The sequence below is a fragment of the Petaurus breviceps genome, unplaced genomic scaffold, assembly GCF_028583685.1.
Source record: "Petaurus breviceps papuanus isolate PSGF00001 unplaced genomic scaffold, PetGlider_PUasm1.0 176, whole genome shotgun sequence".
Classification (NCBI taxonomy): Eukaryota; Metazoa; Chordata; class Mammalia; order Diprotodontia; family Petauridae; genus Petaurus; species Petaurus breviceps.
The window spans coordinates 19,800,805-19,822,890 of NW_027185771.1; positions in this window are offsets into that span (position 1 = coordinate 19,800,805).

Genomic DNA, 22,086 nt, shown 5'->3' on the forward strand with positions numbered 1-22,086 from the left:
CCTGGAGGTTAACACAGTAGTTATTAAAAATCTAAAGTGTTAGAACTAGAAAAAGCACCTTAGAAAATAAAATGGTAGAGGAGAGAATGCAGGGATAGAAGGCGCTTCAGAACAGTGTTGGAACTAGAAGAGACATTGAACAATGGTATGGAAGGACCCAGAAGGTCTATTTTAGATGAGAAATTGGAACAAATTACATTAAAAGGTAGAACGTGGGGGCTAGATGGGATTTTAGAATGTTCAAACTTAAAAGGAACCTAGAACATCAAATTTTGGGGCTTCAACAGGCCAGCTATCCAGCTATGAGTATGTGTGTGTGTGTGTGTGTGTGAGTGGTGTGTGTGTGTGTGATAGAGTGAGTGAAAGTGAGAGACAGAAACAGAGAGACACAAATATAGTGTACGTGTGAGTGACAGAGAGAGAAAGAGAGAGAGAGAGAGAGAGAGAGAGAGAGAGAGAGAGAGAGAGAGAGAGAGAGAGAGAGAGAGAGAGAGAGAGAGAGAGAGAATCAGAGACAGAAACAGAAACAGAAAAATACAGTGGGACAGAGAATGAGAGATTCAGACAGAGACAAAGGCAGAAAACCCTGCATGCTCAAAGGGATTAATTGGTGGAAGTTGCAAAGGCACAAATTAAGTAGAAGGACCTGATCTGTCTCTGTGCCTTTTCTTTCTTACTCATTTATATGGGAAAATAAAAGAAATTTATCGTTCAAGAAGATGGGGAGCCCCCAAACCCAGAAGCATTTGATATTTGTATGTAAATAACAACAACAGCAACAGAGACAAGTGGTGATAGAGTGGGTAGAACCCTGGACTTGAAACTAGGAAGATCTCAGTTAAAATCTGACCTCAGACACTTACTAACTGTGATCTGCCTCAGTTTCCTTATCTGTAGAATGGGGACCATAATAGTATATTTCATGTGATTGTGAAGATCAAATGAGTGAGCTACCTATTTATCTAATCTACTGAAAGAGCACAGTCAACATTTCTAGCAAATGCCCTCAGACTTCTTTTTTTCAGACTACATAAACTTCCTATATATATATATTATATAATTATAGATATAATATTATATATAATATATAGATATACATATTTATATATAAAGTTCCTACCACTATACACAACCCCTTGTAGGTGCTTAACAAATGCCTCTCAAATTAAAAAAAAATAATAAATATAACATTGTTTGCAATCTAACTTTTAGAGGATAAAATCAGTTGGCATATGAAATATTTACAGTAAGTTAGAATAGTCACCCAAGAAGAGACTCCCTCAAGCCTAGTGACCAGGAAATTTAATTCAAAGAGAAATAAGTATGAGAAAATTAGCTAGAAATTTTGACCCTGCTTTATTTAAGATCTCTCTCTCTCTCTCTCTCTCCCTTTCTCTCTCTATATATATATGTGTGTATATATAGTGTGTACCTATACATATAAACATATTCTTATATATGCACATATATTCTTATATATGCATATTGATGGATATTTCTTTCTATGTCCACATATAGAGGTTAGAACTGACAAATATACATAAATATATACTGTAGATAAAGCTATATGTATATATATATATATATATATATATAGAGAGAGAGAGAGAGAGAGAGAGAGAGAGAGAGAGAGAGAGAATATGTAGGTAGATATGGAAATAGATATATAGTGGTTGGAACTAGAAATTTTCTGCTGAGATGACAAACTTCATATGGAGCATTCTGAGGAAATAGGCCAGGTGAACCAGAGAAAATGGGTTCTTTTCCCCTCCCCCACCAAAAAAAAGTGATAACCATTTTTTTAAAAACCTGTAGAAGGAAAAGCCTCTGGGACTTAAAGAATAACACCACACCTGCTGTTCCTTTGAGGAAGAGAGAGCCAGGGATTTCAGGTGGGACAGAATTTAGAGGTTGCTGGCAGGCAGAGCAGCATCTGGTGGAGACAGTTCATCTCAGCTGAATGTGTCTTCCAGGGCCACCATGTCAAGCAGAAAATCATTTACTTGACTATCTCCCATCTGAGCAGTGTCCAACAGGGCGATAACCAATTGGATGATGTGCCAGGGAGCAGTGACCATCTGAGAAGCGTTGGGATGACATCATGAGATCAGCAGGGAGCAGGTCAGTTTCCATCAGCTCAGTGCCATCACTAGGAGCCACCATACACCCCAGAGCAACTCATATCCCTTTCCATAGGCATTCTCCAGCCACACACAGTGCCTTGATTGTGTGCATCATCAGACAAGGCTACTCTTCTCACAGATGGTGTGTAAATTTCATTCAGTACCTTGACTTTGAAAAACTGCTGTTTGGTAGAATATTAGAAGTAAAGATATGGAAGTTGTCTTGTTTTAGAATATACAGCTACCCCCGCCCCAATGCCTTGAAAATGGCCTAATGGCCTTTCTCTGAGGGGGAACCATTTGTGGTATCACCATATCCTGAAAGGGAAAACTTCTTAACAATCAGAAGTATCTAAAAATGTTATGGGAGGGGATGGCTAGGTGGTTCAGTGAATAGAGCACTGGCCCTGGCATCAGGAGGACTTGAGTTCGAATCCAGCCTCAGACACTTAACACTTACTAGCTTTGTGACCTTGGGCAAGTCACTTAACCCCAATTGCCCTGTATTCCTCCATCTAAAAAGGAAAAAAAATAATGTTATGGGATGTCTTTGGAAGTAGCGAGTTCTCTCTCCCTGAAAGTTATCAAGTATGTGAAAAGATAGTTTCTAGGCTCTGCCACTGGGCCAGTACAAATTTAGCTGACCCCTTCTACCTTAGTACAAAGATAATTAGAATTCAGTACATTTCATATGGCATTATTTTCTTATTCTTAATAAGTATACTAATCTTTTAGTTCCTAAAAGATTGATGGAAGACACAACAATAAATGATCAAAACATTTATACAACAATTTTCAGTTTACAAAACTTTCCTCATAATACATTAGCAGCAATTAGTTTACTTACCATATTCTCATCCCTTTTTTCTTTTGTTGAGGGGCAGGTAAGGAAATGGAGACTCTGAGGGGCATTGTGATAATACAAAATGTGTTAGACTTGAAATCAGAAAACCTGCTTTTAAATGTCAGCCATCTTAATTCTGCACTTCTAATAATAATACCTACTCTCTTAGTGCCTCTGTTTCTTTACCTGTAAAATGGGAATAACTCATGGAGTCCTTTTTCTTAGGGTGGTTGCGATACAAACAGACTTGCCCATGGTCATGGGCTTAATAAGGAGGGGAACTCGGACATGATCCAATAAATAAACTGATTCCAAATTTAATGTGTGTTCTATTATGCCAAGTAGTCTTTTTGCCACATGCCTTTTCTTGTGTAGACAAATGATTATAATGAAGGGTAGATTCTGAATCTCTTGGACAGAAACAAAGTGCTTTGAGATCTCAGAGGACGAAGAGATGACTTGTGGTCAAGAGAGGGATCTAGTGGGGATAATAACTTTAAGGCCCTAAAAGTGCCTACTGAACCATTGATTTAAGTTGTGGTGAGAAGAGCTAGCCTAAAGCATATAGTACTGACAATATGTACCAATTTTTGTAGATTAATTATCGATGAAACCCATAAATGGTACTCTGGATTAAAAGGATAACAAATTGATCATAGGCTAAGTGACACAAGGTAACATGTAAAGTCCATTCTGGGAGCATCTATTAAGGGCTTCCTATGTGAAAGGAAATGGTCTAGGGACTGCCTGGGCTTTGGGTGGCATGAAGAACTCCTAGGAGAATTTAGGCCAGTCTTTTCAGAAATATCTAGAGTCATGAAGCTGCCTACAGTATGGAGAGGTTGGTATGTGTCAGAGGCAGAACCTGCATTCTCCTGCCTTCCAGGCCAGCTCTATCTATTACACCATCCTGTCTCTTGAAGGTACTGTGAATAGAGGCAATAAAGGAACAGTCATTGCCCTCAAAGAGTGTGCATTCTGCTAGGGGAATCAACATGGACACAGACAACAAGTAAAGAGGGAAGAAGTAAATAAACGTGCACACACATACATACACACAACTATACATATACATACATATATGGCCCCACACACATACGTACATGCAGATAGATATTCCATGAATGTACCCCTAGTAATATCATCTACTTTTTGAGAGCCTTAGCTTCCTTTCCTATAAAATGGGGATCACTCATGAAGTTCTCTTTCACTGAGTAGTTGTGTGGCAAGTATCTCATAAATAGTTATATTTGCCTATGGTCTTATGGTTAGCAAGTTAATGAGTAGTGGAACTGGGTCATAACCCTATAAAAAATAAATATATGTGTGTGTGTTCATGTGTGCATACCTATACACAAACATATATACATATATATATATGTTGTCATTCAGTCATTTTAGTTGTGTCTGACTCTTCATGACCCCTTTTGGGGTTTTCTTGGCAAAGAAACTGGAGTGGTTTGTCATTTCCTTCTCCAGCTTATTTTATAGATGAGGAAACTGGGACAAATAGTGTTAAATGACTTGTCCAGGGTCATACAGCTAATAAGTATAAAAGACTGGATTTGAACTCAGGTCCTTCTGATTCCAGGCCCTGAACTCTATCTACTACACCACCTAGTTTTCCATATATATATGTATATATATATACATACATATAAATTATACATAAAACTGTGAACCTAGTAACATCACCTTCGCTCTGTGTATCTGTTTCCTTACCTATAAAAGAGGGGTAATCCACAAAGTCCTCTTTTAAATGGTGGTTGCAAGGCAAACATCTTATAAGTATTAGACCTGCCCTGAATATATGTGTGTATATGTATGTATGTATATACGCATGTTTGTATGTATGCATACACAGGAGAACTAGGGAAAATATTTTTTCCATCGGCCACATCGGAAATGTCCTACATCACTTCTTCCCTATGCAAATTGGATTTTTCTCTGTGAAATGGGAAGAAGAAAGCATGATAGAAAAAAGTATACACAGAGCAGCAGCAGATAATGTCCTAATATATATATATATATATATATATTTATATGTATACATATATGAATATGAGAGAGAGAGAGAGGGAGAGGGAGGGAGGGAGAGAGAGGAAGACAAAGAGGGAGAGAGAGAGAGAGAGAGAGAGAGAGAGAGAGAGAGAGAGAGAGAGAGAGAGAGAGAGAGAGAGAGAGAGAGAGAGAGAGAGAGAAAACACAAAGTAATTTACTTTTACAGTCCAAGGGAAAGCACTGTTACCTGTTCAGTATCACACCATCTTGGAGCCCTGGGCAGAACTAGCCAACCCTTGGCCTACCCCTTCAGGAAGCCAGAGTCACCTTTGCTCCATGACCAGGTGCCAAAGCATGGGGAGATGTTACAGTGAGTCGAAAGGAGGAAATGGGGAAAGCAAACAGGGAGGAGCCAGTTTAATTAAGGGATATTAATGAAAGTATTGAGGTGTAACTGGGCTATGGTGGACAACAGTGGTGTTTAAAAAGCTATAAAATCAACTAATGCTTTCATTCTAATAATGATAACTACATCAAAGGTTTCAAGGGGAATGCGTGCTCAGCAAAACTGTCTCCTGTAGCAAATAAACCACCACCACCACAGGCCACACTTATTGCTGCAGACATGTTTCCTTTGATGTACTTATCAGCAAAATATATTAGTTCTACTTCATGGTCGTGTGCAGAACGCTGCCAGGGAATATTGCATTTTGCAAGGGATGTTCCTTGGAACACCGTAGCCCTTTTTAGTTACTGGGAGAAATGGGATATAAGGCCCATTCAGAATCAAAGGGATCTGATGCAACCTGCTTTGGGATCTGAGGGGCAGCGCAGAGGTCAGAGAGTGTCAGCCCTAGAGTCAGGAAGACCTGAGTTCAAATCTGATCTCAGACACTTACTAGCTACGTGAGCCTGGACAAGTCACTTAACCCTGTTTGCCTCAGTTTCTTCATATGTAAAATGAGCTGTAAAGGGGAATGACAAACCACTCCATTGTCTTTGCCAAGAAAACCCCAAAAGGAGTCATGAAGAGGTGGAAATGACTAACAATGACTAAACAACAAACACAGAGGTCAGCCACTTCCTTCAATTTGTCTCTGATGCCCTGGCTAGCTGCACTGCTTCCATCAGCCAAGATGGAAATGTTGTCCCAAATCACATCTTGCCTATGCAAACTGGATTTTTCCCTATAAATTGGGAGGAAGAAATCATGATTAAAAAAGGTCTGTACAGAGTAGCAGCAAATAGATGTCCCAACCTAGGGTAAAGTGGCCTATCTATGATTTTTATTTGGCTAAAATAGAAAGCTCCATACTAAATGATTTCCTATTGAGCCCTGTGAGAAACTTCTAAGAAAAGTGTTCTTGTATGAATACGTATTTGTCATTTCAGCCCATGTAAAAATTCATTTGATACCTGGCATATGCTTGAATCTTTCGTAAGCTTGGTTGCCATTTACCATTAGAATAAAAGAATCCTAGAATCATAAGAGATCTTTGAGATCATCCAATTCCCTGACCTCCCCCCCCCCAAAAAAGTGAAAGGAACAAAGGGTTTAAAGTAAAAGGTCATATAAGTTCCTTGAGAGCAGGAACTACTTTTTGTTTGCCTATCTGGATTTTCCCAGAGCTTATCAGAGTGCCTAATGTAGAGTTAAATCAACAAACTGAGTGGACATAATCTCACAGTAAAGACATTAGCGTTTGGTGGGGAGAGGTCAGGAAAGGTTTCTTGAAGGTGGGATTTTAGCTGAGACTTTAAGGAAGTCAAGGAAGTTAGAAGATGGGGATGAAGAAGAGAGTATTCCAGGCATGAGGGATGGCCAGAGAAAATGCCCCAGAGTCAGGAGGTGGAGAGTCTTGTTCAAGGACCAACAAGGAGGCTGGCATCATTGGATTATAGAGGTTATGGTGAAGAATGAGAAGCAATGGAAGACTAAGAAGGGTCCATGCTATGGATGACATTGAAAGCCACAAAGAGGATTTTATATTTGATTCTGGACATAACAGGGAGTGAGGGAAATTTATTGAATGGACAGCAATGGCATGGTCAGCCATATCTTATGAAGATCCCTTTCATAGCTGAGTAAAGGATGGAGTACAGAAAGAAAGGCTTGAGTGAGGGAGATGAACCAGTAGGCTTTTGCAATACACCAGGAATGATGAAGGTTGTCACTAGAATGGTGATAGAGGAAGAGGAGGCAAGGAGATACATAGGACAGATATTATGAAGCAAAACTACAGAAAATTTGATAACCAATTGTATATGGGGTGGGGGATGGTGAGGGAGATTGAGGAACAGAGGGTGGCCCAAAGATTTTAAGCCTTGCTTACTGGGAGGATGCTAGTGCCTTTAATGGACTAGAGAGGTTAGGAAAAGAGAAGAGAGTTTTTTTGGGGGGCAGAGATGTGACAAGTTCTGTTCTAGACATATTTACTTTTATGATTTGTATAGGAAATTCATTGTAAAGAAGTTCTTAATAAATGTTTATTGACTTGACTTGGGCAAGTCATTAAACCCTTCTTGAACTAAGTTTCTTTGTCAATAAAATGTAGTCATTGAATGAGATCTTTTTAAAAACACATCAAATGCAGCGGGCAGGTGGCTCAGTGAGTAAGAGCACTGGCCCCAGAGTTGGGATGACCTGGGATCAAATCCGGGCTCTGATACTTAGCACCACACCCAGAAATAAGTGGCTGTGTAACCTTGAGTAAGTTACTTAACCCTGATTGCTTAAAAAAACACACACACATCAAATTTTATTTTTATTATATTTTGTTGATGGCATTTTTCCTTTTCATCACATATTTCTCATCCTCCCCATATTGAACCCTCCATTGTTACAAAGAACAGAAATTAAGGAAACACAACTGAGACATATTCTCTGTCTGACAGTGTATACACTATTCATTCCTAGTGCCCCCTCCAACATATTTCTTCATCTCTTTTCTGGAATCTTCCCCGCCTTTTGTTCATTGGGCAGAATTCATTTTGTTCCTTGTGAGATTTTCGTTTATGTTGTTGTCCTCATTGCATGTATGGTGCTCTTATGTTTACTTGAACTATCAGCTCATACAAATCATCTGATTTTTAAAAAATTCCTCATGTTCATTATTTACTACATACTCATACATTAACATATATTTATATATCATTACCTTCATATACTGTAATTTTGTGAACTAGATCTTCAAGTTCTCTCTCAGCTCTAAATTCTTTTATTTCTGTTACCAAAGTATGCATCCAAGCCATGTCAGCCCCATCAAGTGGTCATCTGTCCTCTGCTTGAACACCTCTAGCAGCTTATTACTCTCCAAGGAGATCCAAGTAATTTTAGGGTTCTCAGGTTGGTAGCAAGTTTCTGCTTGCATTGTGCCACATTCTTCACTGACATCTGACTCTAATTGCTCATTGTGATACAGAGATAACCCAGGGTTCTTGAGTCTAATCCAGTTGAGAGCAGCTTCTGAAGGCTCATACCAAACTGAACATGTCTGTATCGGTCGAGTAGGATAGTTCTTCTGTTGTTCTAGGACCAGTCTCATTAAGTTTCAGAGAGGCTCATTACCAGACAGCAGGTATTGACGTCCTGTCCAGTAATTTGGTGATTTAAAGGAAACCATTCAGAAGAATGCATAATTTTTCCTTATAAAACAATAGCCATTTATCTGCAATGTTGAAAGAAAGGTTGTTTGTTTGAACTGGGGACATTCAAGGTTGGGAACATGGAGGAGGCGTCATAGGCACCTGTCCCCAAAATGAGATCAGTAGATGGCACTTCCAAAGCAGACCAAGGAAGCACAGGGAAGGAATACAACTAAGAATACTGGCAAATCCTTAGGTACAATGGTCTTTGAGTCATTACCAAAGGAGGAATTCCATGATTAGACTAAGACAGGTTGCCCCTCAAACTTTGTACATCATTACCCCACATCCTAAAAATTCTTCATGGCTTCAATAAGTAGGTCTTCTAAGTCCATCATAAATATGCAATGCCCAGCAGATAGGGGATTTGGAACAAGGAAAAGTCAGTTATGGGGAAGGTTTGAGTTTCTAGCAGGTGTATCAGATTGCTAGCATGCAAGATTATCTATTTCTGATATACTGGATTGGGAACTGCTGGAGATGCTGGAAGTTTCTAATCAAAAAGAATCCATCAATGAAGGATTGCAGGGGAACAATCAATGATGTCCACACTGAAAGATGTTGCCTGTCTAGAACAGGGATGTCCAATCAAATTCACAGAGATTGTATCACCTACCACAATGAAATGCTAGGTAATGAATCATTTTGACCATCTCATCCAGAAAACCATGTGTACTAAGGGATTAAAAGTCTATGACTGAGTGAGGGAACACCCCCATTTATTAAATCTTAACTCCTCAAAAAAATTGAGAAAGGACTGAAATCTGTGTCCTTGAAACTTTTCTTATTTTCCCTAGTTTTGCTCACTGGGAACAAATAGAACATTTTTAATCTCTTTTCCATGGGATAACTCTTCAAATAAAGTCCGATATCATGTCCCATCAAATCTTTTCTTGTTACTGCTGGATGCAATATTTCTAAGCAAAGCTTAATAAAAGAGAGAAGATAAGAATATCATAGAAGACAAAGTGTATCATGTCCTTCAGTCCTGAGGGTTTAGTCTTTGTCTCTTATAGGACTAGGTTAGGGGTGAGCTGGTAGAATGTCTGGTTTCTGATTCCCTTCAAAATGTTCTGATTGAGATTAAAAATGACCATGAATGAAAGGCACCATTTGGGAATGTACAGTTTAGCAACATGGAGTCAGATTCCACAGGGCAGTAGTTAAGCTCATTTCCTTACATCTTTGTAAGCTTCATCTCCAACATCCAACTTGAGTATTGGTCTTAAACATTCACCTTATTTTTTTTTCCATTCCTGTTCTATGAGATTGTTAGACTCAGCTTTGGCATTATCATTGGCATCATGTGCCTTTGCATTGTTTTTACTCCATTGTCTACTTTGATCCTCACAATAATCCTCTGAAATAGGTACTATTTTTATAGCCATTTTATAAATGCTGAAATTGAACCTCAATGGACCCATATTAAATCTCACCTTTATCACTTTCTACCCATGTGACTTTGAACAATTCAATTAATTTCCCTGTACCTTAGTTCCTCATATACAAAATGAGGAGGTTAAACCAGATGACCTCAAAGGTCCCTTGCAGCTTAAGGCTGTGAGCAGAATGATTAAAAATATTTGTAAAGCTCTTTACAAACCTTATGCAGTGCATAACTAATGGTTAGTATTAATATTAGTTTATTAATTCATAATTGATATATTTGTATGTTGGTGAGCTAAGAATATTCCCTGATGGCCAATGGGCCATCAGAGGCTTGGTAATTCTTCCTATGCTAAACTTGTACATCAGTTACTGACTTAAGAATTTCCCTATTGTCCAATTTCTGATGATCTCCATTAAGTATGTCTTTCTCTAGAGCGAAACTGTGTAATGTGGTTGGTTCAGCTTGGTTTGTGCTCTATGGTTAATGGTAAAAAATCCCAGGAATCTTAGCATCCTTATAAATTAATAGAAGCAGTAGATTCTAAAAGATGATAGATGGTATCCCCTCAATCTGGAAGATTTATTAACAATCCCCCATGCCCTGGTAGATGGTTTACTGGATTGCTGGGCTATAAAAATTCATCATCTGTTTGCCCACCTTCTGGTGATAAAGCTTTCTGAGCTTAACTCCATGGGGCCTTGACACTCAGTGTGTTACCAAAAATATAAGGAAGAATTTTCAGTTTGGGAGGACCTGCCTGAGCTTTTGTTGTGTTGGCATGATCTTTGAAAATGCACCACATGCTCCATGCCACCAAATCTCAGAGGAGGCCTTTGACTGAAATGTTTTTAAAATGTGAAATCAAGTTTGTATTGTTGTATTCATTTGTCCGCTCCAAATGATGAAATCATGTCATAAAATCATACTGGTGAGATCATGGCTTTTTGGAAGAGCTCAGGAAGTATTGCTTCAAGAGTTTTGTAATCTTCTCAGTAGAGTAATTGGAGAAACTCTGAGACGTTACAAAACCAGACCCGTACCTCCTTATCCAAGAGTTTGAAGACTCCTACTCTCTACTGTTCTCAGGCTCAAATGCAAACAGCATCTTCCCTTCTAGAGTGGGAGGACGAGCTTCTGTGTTGTGGGAACAAGGTCTGAGGAACCTTAGGGATGAAGACCTGACCCTGGAAGTTCAGTTCTTTTCCTTTAAAAGTCACAAATAAACACTGTAAGTCAGAGAGACATCCTAGGAGCTGGACCACTCAGTTTTTGGTGCTCCAGGGCAGGGATCTGAGCGCTGGAGGAGATATAGCAGAAGATATTTCACTCCTGGTTTGCAGTTGATCATGGCCTCTTCTGGTATTAAGTCTCCAAATAAAGGCAAAGGGGACTTTTGTTGTTTCTCTTTGCAGAACAGACACAGTGAAAGGGGAAAAAAAACCTTATAGATGAACTCTGCAAAAGAAAAAAGAGATCACTGACTTTTTGAGCTTACTTACCCTTTGACTTTTCATTACCACTCGTGTAATGTTCTATAGTGTGAAAACCCTCATCTCAATTATCTCACTAGGTCCTTGAAAGGGAAAGGGGACAAGCATTTATTAAGTACCTACTATGTGCCAGGCTCTATGATAAGCCCTCTGAGAAAGGCAATGTGAGAATTTCTTTTCTTTCTTTCTTTTTTTTGCTTTTTGGAGGGCAGGACAATTGGGGTTAAGTGACTTGCCCAAGGTCACATGGTTAGTAAGTCTTAAGTGTCGGAGACTGGATTTGAACTCAGGTCCTCCTGACTCCAGGGCTGGTGCTGTATTCACTGTGCCACCTACCCCCCCCCCACCCCAGGATGGGAATTTTTAAAGTTGGAAAGAGAAGACCAGGGCTCTGATTTGTGATCTATGAAAGCTTTGATTAAGTCACTTCTTTTCTCAGAATTTGTTTCCTCTCTGTAAAAAGAACCTAACAATCTTTGTGTGTCTCTGAAGATGTCACTTATCTTTTCTGTGCCTCAGGCTCCTCATGTGTAAAATGGAGATAGTAATAGAACCTTAATAGGAAGCTAGCTGTGAGGATCAAATGAGGTAATATTTGCTTAGCAAACATTAAATCTCTATATAAATGCTACCTATTATTATTAGCCATTGCAATCAGCAGTTGAACAAGGAATACAGAATGCTGCACTCTCTGATTATATTTGTTCAGTATTTGGGTGCTTTAGGCATGATGTGACCACTGGCTCTTTGCAGCCTTGTGTGACTCAGCCCTGAAGAGTTCTTGGGCTTTGAGTTATCAAAGTATCAGCTTATTGGCCACTGAACAGGAGGAACTGGTGCCATCGTGGATTAGTCCAAAGGATCAGAATTTCACAATATAGATGAAAGGGGTCTTAGGGACCATAAAGTACAACCCCCTTCTTATACAGATGAAGAAAACAGGCAGAAGGAAGGTAAATGACTTGTCCAAAGTCACATGGCCTGAAGCACCCAGGTCTTTCTGACTCCAAGTGCAATATCCTATCTACACCATCCCAGACTCTCTCTTCTTCTCTTGACTGAGCTCATCTTCTCCAATGCAGGAGTTATGTCTTGTCAGCATCACTTGATGGACCCACAATCTGTAGACCTCAAACGCTCATAAGGTCATCTTCAAGCCTGGATATACTCATTTTAGGATAGATGTTACATCACTTACTTATGAAAGGAGACTCAGTCATGAGATTAGGCTCAAGCTTACCTATCAATTTATCCACCAATGAATCAACAAGGAATGATTAGGCACCTGTTGTGTTCCAAGTATTGTGGGGATAAAAAGTACAAAGAATAGAACAATTCCTGCTTTTAAAGAGGTTACATTTTAACTGGGGATACAAAGTACAAAGAATGAAGCAACCCCTACTTTCACAGAGCTTACATTCTAATGAGGACACACAGATAAATGGATACAGCACCAATACAAAGTGAATTAATACAAACATAAATGCAAAGAAGTTAAATTCAAGGTAGTTTGGGAAGGAGGGCACTAGCAATTGGAAGGTATAAAGAAATACTTAATGTGGAAGTCTAACACACAGGCTTTGACCTGTGTGTTAAAGGAAAAGAGACACTCTTTGAGGCTGGAATGAGGAGGGAATACATTCTAGACATGAATGAAGAACTAGGGCAAAGGTGGATGGAACGTCAGGTGGCAAAGACAGGCAAGAAGATGTTTGGCTGGGTAATAGAGAGTGTCCAATGAGTCTGCAAAGATAGATTTGGTCTGAGTGGCAAAAAGCTTAAAAAGCTAAACAAAAGATTTTTATATTTGATCCCAGAGAGACTAGGAAGTCACTGGGGTGACTAGAGGAGTAAAGGAGTCACGTGGTCAGCTCTACAATCGAGTAAAATTATTTTGGCAGCAGCACATAGGACAGACTGAAGTGGAGAGAGACTGGAAGCAAGGAAACCGATTAGACTATTACGAATATAGGCAAAAGACTATGAGGTCCTGAATGAGGGGGGCAGCTACGTGAGTGGACAAAATCTGCTGTGAGAGATGATGAATAAAGGCAAGTAAGATTGGAAGGACGGTGGTACTTTTGACTGGAATAGGAAAGTATGGAAAATGAGAGGATTTGGGAGAAAAAATAATGAGTTGATATTGAGTTTGAAATGTCTCTAAGGTATCACTTTTGATATGTCTAGCAGACAGTTGTTAATGTGGGACTTAAAACTCAGGGAAAAGATTTGGCATCTCTCTCTCTCTCTCTCTCTCTCTCTCTCTCTCTTCCTTTCTTTTCTCCTCTCTCTCTCTCTCTCTCTCTCTTCCTCTTCTTCTCTCTCCCTCTCTCTCTTCCTCTCCTTCTCTCTCTCTCTCTCTCTTCCTCTTCTTCTCTCTCCCTCTCTCTCTGTCCCTTTCTATCTGTGTGTCTTCAATCAAAAATATTTTCATGTGAAAGATGTATTAGACTTGCTCTTCTGCTTGACCCTTGAGGGCAGAACTAGGAATAACAGGGGTATTTTACAGAAAGGCAGATTTAAATTTAATATAAGGGAACAAATTCTCAAGAATTATTCCAGTTTAGAAGCAGAATAGAGTGCATTGGGAGATAATGCCTTCCTCATCCCTTAAATGTTGTAAGCAGGGGCTAGGTGGGCAGTTTTCACACATTGAGGACAATATTCCTCAGACACTTAGTGCTGTGTGACCCTGGGTCTTTAACTTCCTGGTGCCTCAGTTGCCCAGTTTGTGAAATGAGGGAGTTAGTTTAATTTGCCTTTAAGATAACTTCCAGGTCTAAAATTAGGTTCCTCCAGAGAAATGGAGGTGAATTTGGTTGGGATTGGAATGGGTGAATTCTAAGATCCCTTCCAAGGGTAAGATTTCATGATTCTTCAATTCTGAAAGCTTTGCTAATTAATAGCTTCAACCCAGCAAACTCCCTTTTCTCTTTCCCTGGCTGTTTTCCTCCACTTTTCAAGGCTTGGAGTCCCTTGTGATTAACTATATTCAGAGTCATTCTGACACCCCTGAGGGAGCAGATAGACCTGAGCATTCCTGGTTCTTCCATTAACTGACTGAGCCACCTTTAGAAGGTCTCTTGACATCTCTGAGTCTGTTTTCTCTTCTGTTAAATTAGGATAAAAACACTCACTATCTACTTCACAAAGCTATTATGAGGATGAAAAAGGATGGGATATAAGCAAAGTGCTCAGGAACCATGAAGTGTTATAGAAATGAGAGTTACTATTATAAATGAAGGCATGTGAATGGCTTTCTTGTAAACCTCCCCACCCCCTTACACACACACACACACACACACACACACACACACACTGAGTATTGTTTGATCTTAGTAACCCCTTGCTATGTTCAAAAATGTCTCCAAACCTAAGATGGGAAACAAATAGAGAGGAGGCCTGGACTGGGAGTAGGGGTTGGGTGTGAGATGCAGTAAGATCGGGGAGGCCCTCCAGAAACCACTGGGTTTAAAATACAGTCAAGTAAAAAAAAAATCAGCTAGTGACCTCATGATGAAGAAATATGTATTATACTTTGAACCAGCTTGTCAACTTGGATTTATTTAGGGGAGAAAAAAAAATATCAGTGCTGTTGGTATGATTGTGGCAGATCAATTAATAAGAAATGAACTGCTTCCATTATTGAGCTCCCCCTCTTGTGTAGGGAGCTGGTGACTTGGGAGTGCTTTTTGTTTGTGTTAGGGCTTCATGAGTGCTAATGACACCTCCCTCCACTGCTGCTACTCTTAACATTCACTATATAATCATGCTGGTCAAACAGCAAAGGCCAACAGAATGCCAGGCTGGCATTGTAGAAGCATTTGTCAAATAGAGACCAGAGCAAATGCCAACCCTCTCATTATTGGCCTCAAATGAAGTTTTATTGGGCACTTATTTTAAGCTTTAAATAAAAAATTAGGATGAACACAAAATTACAATAAAATTGGGCTTAACTATTTTTAGACTGTGTTAATGATAGAATTAAAGCAAGAAGCCAACTTAAAAAGCAGTGAATTCAACCTGCATGTTTCACAGATGAGAAAATAACAGCACCTACGTTACAGGTTCAAATGAGAACATATATGCAACGTGTTTTGTGAAGCCTAAAGCATTATATAAATGCCAGACATTGTCATTATTATTATGTCACCATCATCATCATCATCATCATCATCATCATCATCATTATAATTATTATTCCCTAACCTACTTGTCCCTCAATCTCCTCAAATCCCCAAACCTGCTATTTCATTCTACTTCAGCCACATGTAGGGAGGGCTATGCCCTGGATCTCACTATCATCATCAAGTTTTATACTTTCATGGTCAAAAGCTTTGACATTCCTCTATCTGATCACAGGGTCCTAATTAGGAGGTACAGATTCTGAAACACCCCCCTCCAACTCTCCTTAAACTTTCTCACTTGGTCAAATGGGTCAAATCTCTGGCATTCACCTGAAGCATCCCAGTAATCCTCTGAAATGGTCTTTAATTGTGGCCTAAACAGAATCTGCCTTTTCTCTGTTGCCCATCCCTCCATTTTCTCTTCCCTCAGGATCACCTCAACTATTTCCCACTTTTGATTCTATCTAGACCTCATTCTCCCTTGGCCACATAGTCCAGGAGTCGGGATTTCTGGTCCTTCTCTATTACTTCCCAGTCCCCGCCCCCACCCCACCCCCCCCAGCCTACTGGCCACTCCCATCCAAAATCTCCCTAGACCCCTTCTTGTACCAGATTACTTGGTCACTCCTAGATCATTCCCACAGTCTTTTTGTATAAAAGATCTATCTTAGCATTCATTAAGGTGCTCAGATTTAATCTTATCTGCATGGATTAGTGATACAAATGCTTAGATTCCTTAAGAATCTGACCAATATGGCAGATTTTTAGAATCATGCCCACCTTGGATGATATTCTAACGAGCCTTGTTTTTTGATTGAAAGAGGGCTTGGGTCAAATTCATTTGGGCAGGGCCCATGTATTTCTGTTTCAGGGTCCTGGCACCCCTAAACCTCAACACTATGATTTCATGCCTTCCTATACCTCTCCTTCCCAAGCCTATTATAGGTCCATATCATGATTTCCAATCTCTACACTGTTCCATACTGTCCAAAGACATTACCCCTGCTCTTACTCCATTTTTTGTCTTCCTTATTCTGTCTCTGTTGTATACCAGTCTGAGTTTGCACCATGTTCTGCTCATGAATCCCTGATCCCCTTCTTCTATGAATACTCATGCTTTGCCATCCATGCCTCGATCTACAATTCCTCTAATCATCCACTTTTTCTGTTCCTGCTCACATGCTGTTGAACAATGCTAGAAGAAGACACAAGTCTGAGCTGTATGGGTCCATTACAAATTTATGGAGGAATATGATTCTAGAGGACAAAAGATAAAACCTACCTCTTGACAAAGGAGTAATGGCCTCAGCATTCAGAATGAGACATAGATTTTTTTCAGACATTGCTAGTGTGGGAATTATTTTGCTTGACTATGCATATTTTTACAGGTTTTTTTTTTCTCCCTCAAATACAGTGTATAAGAGAGGTGTCAGAGAGAGAAAATAGATTTTTGTTAATTGAGAAAATTTTAATTTGATTTAATTTGAAAATTGAATTACATTATTTAACTTGACCCTCACTTAAGCAAGATAATCCTTTGTACTTGATTCCCTATACTTCCTCCCCATGGAGGTTGATCTTGTCTTTTCAAACATCCCACATGTTCCCATGTCCCTGCCTCTCAGCTGAAGATTTTAGCTCATACTTTCTTTGAAAATAAAGGTCTTTGGAGCCTTGGAGATGACCACAACACCACTAGCAGCAGCTTTCGGAGCTCTTAGCCCTGAGATGGTAAGGGTCAAAAACAACTGGTCAGAAAGAAATTGCAGGGGACCCTTTGTTGGCAATAGTGTAAGGGTACTGATTGGCAACTCTGTGTATCATAAGTATTCCATTCTTATGATTGGTCAAAAGGGAGAAAAGCTTTGGTCCCAATTCCAGGGTAAAGAAGAGAGCTAGCATTTGTGGCTGCAGGGGAGCTCAAGTCCTTCCTGTGTAAAGACCTGAGAACAGACCAGGAGAGCAATGACCATATATATGTATCAGCAATGCCATATTCACAATGCCTATAGAGATTATAAATATGCTGATATAATTATCCATCACAAAATACGTCAGGTTTGCCATTTGGGGAAATAAACTAGAAAATTTATTAAGATACCAAAAGACTGAGTCCCAAAACCAGAAAGTGAAAGCCATCAGAGTAGTTATGACATTGGCACAGGTAGATAAAGTAGAAAGCACCCACATTCTCAAGCCTTTAAAACAGAACAGACTATCTCAGGCAAAAGTCCTCCTCTCCCCACTCACAGCAACCACCCAGCGTCCTGGAAGCGGGCTCCCAGCAGCTCCGGCCCCTGGCAGTCCTTAGCAGAAAGTCCTGCTCCCAGCAGCTCCGGCTGCTGGCAGTGCTCAGCAGGTCCTAACTCAAAAAAAAAAAAAAAGGCAACTGCCACCAACTGCCAACCGCAGGACCGTTAGCTCGGCTTTTCACTTTCTCTTGCTCTGCTATGTCAGCACGTCCATGGGGCATGGGAGATCTTTAAATCCCATAACCCTTACACCATACTTCTCCTCTGATGATACCATCTTGCAAGCACTGAACATTTGCAGACCTCCAGAACTAGCTTTGAAAACAGCAGCTTGAAAAAAATCTGAAGCTTGGAACAATGCCTCCATGAACACAGGTGACTATATCCAAACTTTAAAATAAAATTTGAAGTAAAAAAAATATATTGGGAATATGAGAAAACAATAACACAAAAGAACTTGACCACTGAAAGCTGTCATGGTGGCAGGGAAGTCCAAGACACAAACTTAGAACAAGATAATAATGTGAGAGATAATGTGAGAAAAACTACAACCATAGCCTCAGAGAAAAAAAAATGCTAATTGGACCCAATGCCAGCAAGAATTCCTGGGTGAGTTAAAGATAGGTATAAGAGTGCATGAGGAAAATTGGAAAAGAAATGATATTGATACAAAAAATAGAATTGATAGCTTGGTAAAAGAGGCAAAAAAATGCTGAAGAAAGTATTAACTTATAAAACTGTAGCAGCAAGCACCATAGCATACTCAGGGTGGCTGCCAACACAGGTTCCTAGATCTACTTTTCTAAAATAAAGCAACTCAAAATGGGTTAACAATCTTACTTTAATCAATCAAACATATACATCATTTTACCTAGTTGATGGGGGGAAAGTCAGCACCCTGAACTTCAGAGAATAAAAAGAAGTTACAAGCAGACGGAGAAATAGATCAGCAGACAGACTTCCAGCTGTCTGACCATTACATCCATACCTAGTCAGTTATCAGAGAGGGAAGCACCAGCATCTGGGTTTTCAAAGCCGGGGGTTCAATGGCTGCCCAGAGTCTCATCTGGTCAAATCATATAACTCTTCTCAAAGTGAGCCCCAAAGCAAAATCTAACATCAGGGTATATATAGCTTTTTCCTGTGTCAGAGAATGTCACAATCTTCTTGACCCACCCCCCAATCACAAAGTATCAAGGTGGGGACATTCCTTAAAAATAAGCCTTTTGCCACAGGCTCCAGGTGACCACATTCAGCCTATTGGGGGCAGAGAATATTTTAAAATCTGGGAATGTTCTCAGAATCACTTGAGCCTATCAAAGGGCCTAGGGTCAGGGAAGATCTTTAGATTCCCATTCCTGTAACAAAACCAGAATTAGTGTAATGGTAAAAGAGACACAAAAATTCACCAAGGAAACTCTTTTATCAGAAGAATAGCCTAATTGGAAAAGGAGGTGCAAAAACTCACTGAAGAAAACAATTCCTTAACAATGAGAATTGGGCAAATGGATGATGGTGACTCTATGATTCTTTAAGAAATGATGAAACAAAAGTCAAAAGGATGAAAAAAAAGGAAGAAAATGTGAAATATCTCATTGAAAAATAACTGACCTGTAAAATAGATTGAGGTGAAGTAAGACTACCTGAAAGCTATCATCAAAAAAAAAAAAAAAGAGTCAAGACACCATCTTTCAAGAAATTGTCAAGGAAAACTTCCCTATTATCCCAGAACCAGGAAGTAAAATAGAAGTGGAAAACATCCACCAAATAAACAATTAACAAGGAAATCCCAAAATGAAAACTCCCAGGAATAATATAGTTAAATTCCAGAGTTCTAAGGTCAAGGAGAAAATATTACAAGCAGTTAGAAGGAAACAATTTAAGTATTTTGGAACCACAGTCAGGATCACACAAGATTCAGCAGCTTCTACAGTAATGGAAAAGAGGGTTTGGAATATGATATTCCAGAAGGCAAAGGAGCTAGGTTTACAACCAATAATAACTTACCCATAAAAACTGAATATAATTCTTCATGGGTAAAATCAAACTTTTAAAGAAATAGAGTACTTTTAAGTATTTCTGATGAAAAGACCAATGCTGAATAGAAAAATCTGACATTCAAAAATAAGGCTCAGTAGAAGGATAAAAAGGTAAACATGACAGAGTAATAATAAGTCTCTCAATAAAATTAAATTGTTTCATTCTCATTTGTGAAGATGATATATGTAATTCTGAAGAACTTTATCATTATTAGGACAATTAGATAGATTCTATATAGACCAAGGGCTTTGGTGTGAGTAGTTGATATTGGAATGATCTTAACAAAAAAAGAATGGGTGAGGAAGAAAATGGGTGGGAAAAGGGGGAAAGAGGAGGAAGAATAGGAAAACATTTTCTTGTACAAGACAGGAGTCAAGGAAGAGCATTTATAGTGGAGGAGAAAATGGGAAGGTGACAGTCAATGCTTGAAACACTGTCATCTGAATTGGTTCAAAGAGGCAAAACTATATGTACACATACACACATGCATATGCACACATACTCAGTTGGGCATGTAAATCTATATTACCCAATGGGAATTAGTAGGGGAATGGGGTTAAGTGATTAGGGAAGGGAAATGACAAAGGTGGCGAGGGCATATTAAGGAAAGCAATGGTTTGAAGCAAAACAGACTTTTCAGGAGGGACAGGATAAAAGAGATAAAGAATGATAAAAGAAAATAGGATTGAGGGAAATATACAGTTAGTAATCATAATTGTGAATGTGAATGGGATGAACTCATCTATGAAATAGAAGCAGATAATAGGATGGATTAGAAACCAAAATTCAACAATATTCTGTTTAGAAGAGAGACACTTGAAACAGAAACACACACACAGAGTCAAAATAAAGGACTGAAGCAGAATCTATTATGTCTTAGCTAAAGTAAAAAAGGCAGGGGTAGCAATCATAATATCAGACAAAGTAAAAGAAAAAGTTGAAAGAGATAATCAGGGAAACAACATTTTGGTAAAAATACCATAGAAAATTAAGTAACATCCAAAAAATTTATAGCAACTTTGGTGATAAAAGTCTTTTCTCAAATGCATAGGGGACTAAGTCAAATATATAAAAGTACAAGCCATTCCTCTATTGATAAATGTTCAAAGGCTATAAATAAGCTGTTTTCAGAAGAAATCGAAATGATCTATAGTAATATGAAAAATAATCTAAATTATTTTTTATTAGAGAAAGGCAAATTAAAACAACTTCGAGGTATTATCTCACACCAGTTAGAAATGACAAATGCTGGAGGGAATGAGGGAAAACAGGTACATTAATGAGGTGGTGACAGAGTTGTGAAATGATCCAACCATTTTGGAGTACCATCTAGAAATATGCCCCAAAGTCTATAAAACTGTGTATGCCCTTTGACCCTACTAGTCTGTACCCCAAATAGACCAAAAAGAAAAAAAAGACATCTATATACAACAGTACTTATAGAAGCCCTTTTTATGGTGGCAAATAATTGTAAATAAAAGGTATGCTCATTTACTGGAGTGGCATATAGGGTACTATTGTGCTATCAGAAATTCTGGGATGGATTCAGGAAAAAAAACATGCAAAAACCTATATTAGCTGATGTAAAGTGAGAACCAGGAGATGACTGTGCACAGAAGCAGCAAAGTTGTAATAAAGATCAATTGGGAAAAACTTGCCTATTCTGATCAATATAATAATCCAAGATAGTTTCAAAGGACTCATGAGGAAAAAATGCTATCCACTTCCAGAAAAACAACTAATGAACTCTGAGTACAAATTAAAACATTATTTTTTGCTTGGTTTATATTTTATTTTACTTTTTGTGTTATGGTTAAATATTTTGCATGACTTCACATGTATAATTGGTATAATTTTTTTTGCCTTTTCAGTAGGTGGAGAAGACTAGGAAGAAGGGAAAGTATCTGGAAATCAAAATTAAAAGGAAAACAATGAAATAAAAAAATAATAAATTATTAAAAAGTTAATTTTAAAAACAGAAAATAAAAGTCTACCTCTTCTCCTTTTTCCTCTGTCTTAAAACTCCTTGACATCCTTATCGTTTACTTTCTTCTCCTTTTTACTAGTCTCTAGTAATGAAGTTATCCCTCTCCTCATGAAGGTCAGCCCTTCTATACCTGCCCTTCATTCTATTCTTTCTTGTCTTCTGAAACAGATTGGTCCATCCATCAACC